The following is a 10031-nucleotide window of genomic DNA, read 5'->3' as shown; positions in this document are numbered from 1 at the left end:
CTCCAGAGATAACGTGCTTGTTAACAGCAAAAATGATTTTAAATAAACAATATAGAGAGGTGAGAAATAACCGACCTCAACCCTATTGTCCCTCTGCAAATTTGTGTACACGGTGTCAATCCTTTGCATCTCTCTAAAAGTGCAAAGTTCCAAAAAGTTCAATGACTAGAAGATTGTTGAGGGCAGAATAGATCTGGACAAGGAGAAGTCTGGAGAAAAATGTGAGAAGGGAGGGACAGGTAGTAGAAACAAAAGTGAAACTGAGCAGCACATTCCAGAAGTCTTGAGGTCTTTCTGAGTGTAGCCTTCATTGATTTGAGATCTACCATACCATTCTCTCACTAGAAGGGAAAACCTATAATGGCAGTAGGCTGTAAAAGAGACCCAGGTTGGGAATAAGAAATATATGTTTGCTGATGATGTTTTAAAGAAAGTCACACCAGTGAACTGGTGGAAGTCACTTAAGCACTTGGATTCAGAGACTGTTGAAGTGATAAAATCACTTTTAACAGCAGTAGCTTCTTCTGCCGGTGTAGAAAGAATATTTCCTTCCTTTGGACTAATTCATTCCAAATTGATAATTCGTTTGGGACCTGAAAAAGCAGGAAAGCTTGTTTTTCTTTTCCAGATTATGAGCGAACAGGAAAATGAAGGTGAAGATGACTGAGTTAGTTGCAGAAGCCAATATTTTAAGTTTCTCATGTTGACCTGGCTGACACAGTCTATTTTTTTTAATCTTCCATTTAACTACTTTAGCTAAAAACAATTTTAACAAAAACAAACCTGATTTTAAAAAACTTGAATGTTTAACTAAATTCAAAAATTCATATGCTTGTTTTATTAAAATATTATATGTTTGCTGTTGAAGAAAAAAATCCAGAACATATAACGTTGTTGTTTTAGTTAAATAAAACAATTTAAATGTCTGTCTGGTGATGTTCTCCTCCTAATACAGCATGGCAAGAAAATCCTCCAAATATTAATGATTAACCTGTTGAGTTGGAGATAGTTCACCTCCCAATGACTTCATAAATATCTGCTTCAACTATCTTTGGTAAATAAAATAACCAAACAATCATTCATTTTCTCATATAGCTGTAAAACTAATCTGAAAAGTTTTCAAAATAAATCACTTTAAAAATGTATAGTGTGTACCTTCTAAAAATGAAACCTACAGCTGAGTTGTGAAGGATGTGTAGTAAGGTTATAACAACCAACACGAATGCACTTTTATGTAGAAATCCATGATTAAATTGAGTCTTCCTGACTAGTGATTTAAATCAAATCCACCTTGCCCAAGAGTGGAATCTGTGTCGACAACACAGCTTGAAGAACCACAATTACTGTAGGGCAGGGGTTTCAAACTCAATTTACCTTAGGGCCAGTGCCAGTTCTCAAATCCTCCCAATAGGCCAATAATGTCACCTCGCTCCCTTGGCCTCATGCTGCCCCAGCTGATTCTGCCGGGCGACTAGTGATGGTATCTCTGTCCCTCTCCCCCAGCCAGTGGGAGCTGTGGGGGGCAGTGCCAGCAGCAGACAGAGTCAGCAGAGTGGCTGCATGGGTCTCTCCTCTGGGGGGAGGGGCATGTGAATCTCTCCTGCCCGCTCCCCTCCCGTGCCCCCAGACACGCAATTTTAATAATAATGGTGTAACTTCAGTGGAGTTTCTCCTTATTTACACTGGTGTAAGAAGGAGTAGAATCAGGATCGCAGGCTGTATGAAGAACTTTGTGGAATGATCTCGTATCTAGGCTGGTAGTATAACTCACTTGAAAGTTAAAAGATAATCAAAAAAGCCCTTCGATCTCTCCCCCCCCCTTCTTTAAGGCAGAAAATCAGTATGAATGAACACAGACAGCCCATATCAAACATTATATGTAAACAAACAGAAGGCACAGTATCTTTAACATGGTGTTAAATAGCATAGGAGTTTCTTTTGTAAACAAAACACACTCAAAACAAAATACTTCCCTATAAATATTAACTACCCAACAGATGCCCTCAGCAGGGTTCACAGCTGTTATTGTGAGTGGGAATTTGCTCAGCCCGTTGCTAATGAAATCTTCCTTAAATAGGGAATCACACTCAAATACCTATTTGCCACTCCATCAACCAAAAACATAATTTCAATCAAAACATTCTACAGCAAGGCAACACAGACTGATGCCTTGAAGGGAATAAGGAAGGAAAGCTCTGCAATGTTACGTAGTCTCCACTTCTACATAGTCTTCCAATCTTGACAAAGCTGAGATAAAATTGCAGCTAAGCATTCACCTAGTTCAGATTCCACTTCCCCCTTCTCCCTCCCTGCAGGGACGGCTCTGTTTTTTGCTGCCCCAAGCACGGCAGTCAGGCGGCCTTCGGCGGCACGCCTGCAGGCGGTCCGCTGGTCACGCGGATTCGGCGGCGTTTCTGCCGGTGATCTGCCAGTCCCACGCCTTCGGCGTACCTGCCGCCAAAGCCACGGGACCGGCGAACCTCCCGCAGGCATGCTGCCGAAGGCTGCCTGAATGCCGCCCTCACAGCGACCGGCACGCCGCTCTAGGCACGCGCTTGCTGCACTGGTGCCTGGAGACGCCCCTGCTCCCTGCATCCCTCCTGCAGTCCCAGGACACAATCTGTGGCACTAAACTGCTGCATTTTTCTAGGAAGGGACTGGTGCTTGGGAATATGGGAGCTTTAGGCACTACTCCAATACAAATAACGGAAATGTCACCACACCAAAAAGAGGTGGTGGTTCTTTTAAATTGCTGAACATAAATATTTGTGCCCTTTTGTTCTTCCTGGAGTAAGCAGCTACTGTATTTATTATCACTGTTGCACCTGAAAGAAACACTAGGGGAGGCTCTGGTCATGATGTTTCAGTAACTTTAAGCAAACAATTAAAGCGGCATTATAAATCCTGCATGCAGAACCATTTTCCATTGTTTCTCAGTAGCACACACTTGAGTTTCGCCATTGTCTTTTTGCATTTTGCTCCTAAGCATCGCCTTGCTCTTATAAAGCAAGCTCTGGATGATAGGCAAATCACAGGCAATTGCATCACAAGTCTGTTGCAAATTATTAATTTTTCCTCATAATTTGGGTTGGGAATTTGTGATATTCCCTGACTGTGCTTTCCAACATGAGGCGGGAGGGGAATTCATGTGGGACATGGCAGTGGCAGTCACCCATTTCCTATTTGGAGGGAAAACCAGGAGGTTATTTGACCACACTGTTACAGATGCTCATCCCTGAGAGACTGTGCTACCTATCTCAGGTCAGCAGGGGAAGCTGAGCTACTGCCTTCTCCTACATACAGTCACCCACTGCAGCTGCCGCTCTGTGTCCTTGTGAACTGCCTTGTCAGCCCATCTCACTGTATGAGGGATGCATATATGAGAGGTGGGAGATGGGGGGTCACAGCATTGTCAACTGGTATAATATTTGGTATTTTTCTTTAAGTCCCAGCTCCTAGAGTCATGTGATTACAAGAGAACAACTTTAATTTTTTTTTAAAGTAAGTTTCTAGCCCTTATGATGCAGAGAAAAGCTTTAAAAAGGCTTACAGGGTCAAAACTTGAGACAAGGTGCAATTATTCCCCACATTTATCTTTTAAAATCCTGTGATTTGGGGAGCCTGTCTCAGGCTTTTTGAATGTCTAAGGATGGCAATGTTGTGGGGGAGGCGCTGAAAGGCTGTGGAAGCTGGAAAGGGTCTGGAAAGCTGAATGGCGGAGCTAACTGACAGGAAGAGCCGAGGGCTTAAATGTCTGAGGGAGTGGTTGATTCTGAGTAGTTAAGGGAGCTGGCTGGTTTAGCTGAGTTTCTGAATGTACTGTGGGGCACATAGGAGCTGGAGGCTCTTGCGGGAGTTGGTGTGCTCTGGGACTGCTGTTTGAGGATTGTTTTTCAAGAGGAAAAACTGTGAGAAGTGGGGGGAGGAGGAGAAAGAGAGAGAGAGACCGACCCCAAGAAGTGGGAACAGAGCCACAGAAGGGGAGATTCCCACTGGTAAGGGAAAGAAGGGGGAGAAAGAGTTTGTAAGCTCTTGCGGGCAGGAACCATCTTTTGATTCTGTGTTAGCACAACACCTAGTATAATGGGGCCCTGGTCCATGACTGGGTCTCCCTAGTCACTACAATAATGCAAATAATCATAATACAGATACATGGCTGGGGGAAGGATGACTCGGGGGTTTAAGGCAGGAAGAAAGAGACAGCAGATATGGGTAAGGAAGAGAGAGAAAAGAAGCCAGGGGATGAGGAAATGGGCCCTAAAAGGAGAAATGGGGAAGAAAGCTAAGGGCATAACTAGAGAAGATAAAGAAGACAGGGATGCCTAGGGAGGGAAGGAAGACTCCAGGATAGAGGTGCTGTGAGAGGGAGGAGGATAGAAAGGTCACAGAATGAAGGGGAGGAGGGGAAAGAGACCCAGGCAGAGGGAATGGTCAGTGATGGTAGACAGACAGACAGATGCTAGCTCTGCTTGAGCTAACACGCTAACAATAGCAGCGTGGAGGTTGTGGCAAGGGCTGTGGCACAGGTTAGCCAACTGAGTACAAGCCCACCGGAAACCCTGGGTCCATACTGCTAATTCTAGTGCATTAGCTCAAAGGGATCTAGCATGTGTCTACCCAGGCTGGGAGGCATGTTCCAGCTGCAGTATAGACACTTCTCCAGGGGTGTGGGTTAAAGCTTATACTGCACCAAGCTAGCAATGCAGTGGGGACTCAGGTACTCTGCTGCTGTTACGCTGTCCGTGCAGCTTGAGTGCTGTTTTGCAATGTGGCCACTCTCACATGAGCTACACTAACTCAAGAGGGGATAACTCCAGTTAACACTGCAGTGAAGCCCCAATTAGACGCCTACAGAGTCGTTTCCCCTGGATGCTGGAGGTGGGGCCAGAGGGGAGGTGGACAGGGAGCCCACTGTTCCCTATGTGCTGATTTTGGCATTTTGTATATTTTTCTCCATAGAGTTCCTATGGGCACTTGATGGGAGAGGTGCAAGGATACATCTGGGGTGGACTTGAATACTGCCATAGCACCAAATTTTGTGCAGCTCCATGTATGATATTGAGGCAAATTAATTGATTTGCATATTTACATGTATTTTGAACACTGCCATAAGCATAGGTTTTGAAAATGCTGTGTGGATTTAGTATTGAAGAAAGGCATTGGATGGAGACTACATTTCACTGACAGGGCTTCTCCCAGGCAGTGAAAGCAAGTATGGAGAGATGGGACTGGGGGTATGAGCTTGAGGGAAGCCAGGGGAAGTGTTGTTGAGTTACCAGGGGACCTGAAGGGAGCCTACAGAGAGGCTTTAGCCCCTATTAGCTCATAAGTGCTATATAAGACTTAAGTATTATTAACGCCTGTTACCCCTGTTCTGTTCCCCCATTAGTGCTAGGTTGGGCACTCACGCATTCTTGGGATACCTGACATTCTGGTACTTCCGGGAATGGCGCGGGCCGCCCCCAATGGCATGACTCTGTCCCTGCCGGCATGACCTTGCCTGTGAGGTCACGCAGCACAGGAGAGCACCATTTTTAAGAGTGTCCCAACAGCGTGACCTCTCACGCACAGGTCATGCCAGCAGGGATAAGGCAGGGCGCTCTTAAAAACTGCATCCCCCATCCGACACCAGCCAGAACCACGGCTGGATTTGTCTCAGTACCAGCTGGGGGACAAACCACCAAAAAGAGGACGGTCTGGTTCAAAACCTGACAAATGGTCTTCCTAACTAGAGCCAGCTCCCCACAGCCGCTCCTGCTCCCCTGGGTAACTCCTGTTCCCATCTTTCCCCTGATTAGCCTCTCACCTTTTCCCCACAATCTCCTATTTTGCCCCTCCTCCCCCAGCAGTTGCTCAACAGATCCCTTTTCTTTTCTATAGCTCCTGCTTCTCCCACTCCTCTCCCCACAGCTGCTTGTTCCCTACCTCCCTGTCCTCCCACTAGTCCCTCACCTCCCCTGCTGGGGTACTGACCCTGCCGCAGCAGCCACTTGTTCTCTCTGCTGGGTCCCATGTGGTTGGGAGGAGCAGGGAGTGGGGAGGTAGAGAGGCTACCCAGGAGCCTGCTCAGTATGTGTCACAGTGTCTGGTGGGAGCAGCCTAGCTAACTGGCAGACTGAATCCTCCTGCTTGCCTGGAGCCCAGCTGACTGCATGGGTTTAGCCTGAGCTGTGGGATATGAGTCCGGCATGTGTGAGTGTCATGTGAGATGCGTGACACTTGCAGGTCTGGAATAGTGCACATTTATTGCTATTGCACCCGAACCTAAGCTGCCACCTACAGGTTCTTGTCCCCCTCCTCCAAAATTCCAGCTCAGGACTGGACCGGGAGAGGACTGATTCTTTTTGGCATAAACGTTTTACTTTGAAATGTTTTAAAGACTTCTAAAATACAGGGAACGGTGTTTAAAAATATGCTGGCAGAGGACACACCAGATCTTAATAGTGGATCCCCATGTGGGCATGACTGGTTACAGTCCTGCTAGGCTCCTTTGTATAATTTTTTGTATGACGATTGGATGCAGGACCTAACGTGAATTGGGGATTTGTATGTGGATCAGAACTTCCCATCCATCTGTAGGGAAGATGAGAGTATTGGGCATTATAGAAATGGCTCCGAAGTGCAGGTGTGTGGATCCAAGGGTCCAGTTTGGGCCTGGCCCATCTCTATTAAAGATCTGCCAGTCACCAAGTGCAATGGTTAAGCCTATCCCATATAAAAGAAATACATTTGGAAATAATAATTGAAAATCATTTCCTCACTGAGCTGCCAGGACTTTAGGTCAACGCCCTGTTCCTTCTGCTGCTAATACCTTATGTGTGTTTGTGGTGCCACCAACTCTAACAAAAGGGACATAAAACCTAGAACTGAGATCATGGCAAGGAAGAAGACATTTTTTAAAAAGTAGATTGAATTTGTAATTTTAAGGCTACACATATTCTCTTAAAGTTAGAGAAACAGAAATACTGAAAAAACCCACCAACATTTAAAATGAGTGTTTCAAACACAGACACAAAAACAACTTTGAAGTGTGTGTGTGTGTGTGTGTGTGTGTGTAAATAGGCTTATTTTTTTCAGCCCGCTCTAGTAACAAGCCTTTCCCCACTGAAGTGATGAGCCCTATGCAAGCAGAGACTACCTCTATCGTACTCCAAGATCACTGACAGGTTACACGCTGACCTAACCATGAAGCAGCAATGTCAAACAGAAACCCTGCAAATTCTCCCCTGTGGTAGAATGTTATTCCATGTGTGTTTCCATTTTACCTGTAGAATAGTAATTGTACAAATTTGTCCTAAATGCTTGTTATGTGCAGTAAACATCATTGGATCAATAGACATGGATGCAAGTAGGCCCTAGTTGAAGAACTTCTATTGCTAAACTGATAATCAAGTCCTATATAAACTGGGTTGTGATGCTGGAATGGAAGAAGGGCAGAGAAAAATAAGCTATCCGTGTTTGGCCAGAAGCAGATTTCTTTTGTCAGAGAGTGGGAGAAGAGCCAAATAGCTAGTCACACAACCACACCACACCACTAGCCTACCATCTGTCCAAAAGCAATTACTTGGAAATGGCAGGTGAGCCGGGCAGAAAGAGGTTATACCTCAGCTGTAATGCAGAGCCAGGCATAGTCACTGATCTAGTACTCAGTGGTCTGTGAGTCTCTTTTCTTGACACAGAAGTAACTCATTCTGCCATTGAAGACAGATGAACAAAATGAGTAGTGGAGTTCACCGGTCGGGAATGGAAGGAAGGTTTCTTAAAGGAAAGTCTGTCGTGCTGGCAGCTACCTCAGGATATGGGAGATGTGCTGTGAGACATTGCAGGCGCAGTTCCAGGAAGACTGTGGCCGACCACAGGAAACATGCGAGGGATGAAAGAGTGGTGCACAAAACAAGTGCTGCTAAATCTATTTAGTTCTGTAAACAAAACTAACACAAAATCAAAGTGCAGAGAAAAACATAAATCTTGCACTAACTATAGTCCAGAGTAACTCTCTGCTACTTCCTGCTCCACCTCTGCCATTATGAAAGGAAGGGAGCCTGGTATTTGAAGGTCACAGGCCCTGTGACCAAGGGACTTCTTGATGCCAATTGACAGAGGGCACAGGAGATGCATAGAGTTTTACAGGGATCCCCTGGCTTAGGGGGAATAATTCACCATAATAATTCACCAAATGTGAGGCAGGTGAGGTCTCTACTAAGAGCCTACTGGTTGCTATAATCACTGCAAAAGGTACGTATGATTATTTGTTTAAGGCATTATGTATCTGTGCTGCAAATTATATTCTTAAGGTACGTGAGTTAAGGCAGGTCACCAGAATGTGACACACATGATCCTGTCAGGTAGGAGGGAAGAGACACTTATCTCTTTCTAGCTGGTAATGTGAGTATTGTCCGCTTCACAATGGAGGCCTGTTTGCATTACTGAGCCTGATGCTAATGAAGAGCTTGCAAAATCACAGGAGAGCAAAACTGCAGGAAAAACACAAAACAGGCGGGGGGAGGAGGATTCTGTTTTCAAGCAAAGACAATGGATTTGGGGGTATAACTGAGGTACACGTTGGATTCTTCACCGAGGATACCACCTGTCAGTGTGTTCCCTCTTAAGAAAGGAGGGTCACAGCCAGGCTGGCTGGAAAATGCTGCAAAGCCTTGGGGTGAGCTAAACTTCATTAGACAGGAACATATCACTAATTAAGTCTAGGCTCTAAAGTGCATGTTATGATTCTATTTTACATGTAACTTTTTTTTTTAAACAATACCTGGTACTTCTTGAATTTCTCTGTTAAATTAACTTGGACTTGTTTTCACTATAAACCTATCTAAGTGCTGTGTGTTAAGCAGAGCTATGATCTAAGGTGTAACTGGTAAGCTGAGGGTACTCTTTCTTTGGGAAGCAGCAGCTCTGTGAGTGCTGTGATTGTCCAGTGGACCAGGGCTGGACACTCCAGGGAGAAGGTCGGAGGGCTCTGGGAGTTGGAGCATAGCTATTGTTAAACTGCAAAGGGACAGCAGAGCCTATGTAGGCTAAGAGGGGAGAGCTTGTGTTGCCTGTGCCTGGTGGAGTCAGGGAGTGGACATCTTGCAGGCACAGACGAGGTTTCCTCACACTAAAGACAGGTGGTTGTGAGGTGCCTCTCAGCCCTGGGTTCCCCCAGGAAGTGTCACAGGCCCTGCCTTCTTCCTGGGTTACTTCCTACCCTGATGACCCATCAGCTACCCTTGCTACTTCCCTATCATGCGTATTTATCAGGAAGATGTGACCGACCCCTTCCCCCCAGCCCACAGATCTCTAGGAGAAAGAGAAAGCCAGAGTCCACCTCTCTCACTCTCACCTGCTTAAAAAGGGCCCACACCACATTCTTTGTCAGCGATAGCACGGTCCATAATTGGACATAGGGGAGTTATTACTTTATGCAGAATGTATTGTCCTCAAACGAGTGAATAGACGTGTGGGATGATCATAGCCGACCACTTGTGGGATTTCCACCAGTGTGGTGTCCATCACGCCCCAGGCCTTTGGGAGGTCTGCTGTAGACCCCACAGCTGCCGCAGGACCCCCCCTTAGCATCTTCCAGTTGTTCCTGTGTCTGGGGCTATGTTCTGAGTAGCTCTGTCCTGTAAGTAATCTGGATGCCCGTAAGCTCCTTGAAATTGTAGTGTGCTGATCTCGTAGCTGTTGACTCAAACACAGTCACGTCTGCGGGTGGCTCAGTGTCGGTGACTATCACAGTGCACTGGCTGATTTTAAACAAAAGAAGGAACAGCAAGTAATTCCATAAGAGGCATAATCATCTGGCAAGTGTGTGCCGAGGGTGAGTGAGCAAACACTGGTGGCCTGAGCTGCTCTCCTCTCCTGTTTTGGCAAGCTGAACTCAACACACGTTCTGCTGCTTTAGTTTAGGCAGAAATTTTGGAGGGAAACTCCAGATAAGGTGCACTCTGACAATTATGTGGATAAAGATAAACACAGGCAAGGCAAAGAACTTCCTGCAGCCCTCTCCTGTTATCCACCTTTGTCTTTTTTTT

The sequence above is a fragment of the Terrapene carolina genome, unplaced genomic scaffold, assembly GCF_002925995.2.
Source record: "Terrapene carolina triunguis isolate 2854851 unplaced genomic scaffold, T_m_triunguis-2.0 Scaffold58, whole genome shotgun sequence".
Classification (NCBI taxonomy): domain Eukaryota; kingdom Metazoa; phylum Chordata; order Testudines; family Emydidae; genus Terrapene; species Terrapene triunguis.
Note: the sequence above shows the minus strand (reverse complement) of the source record.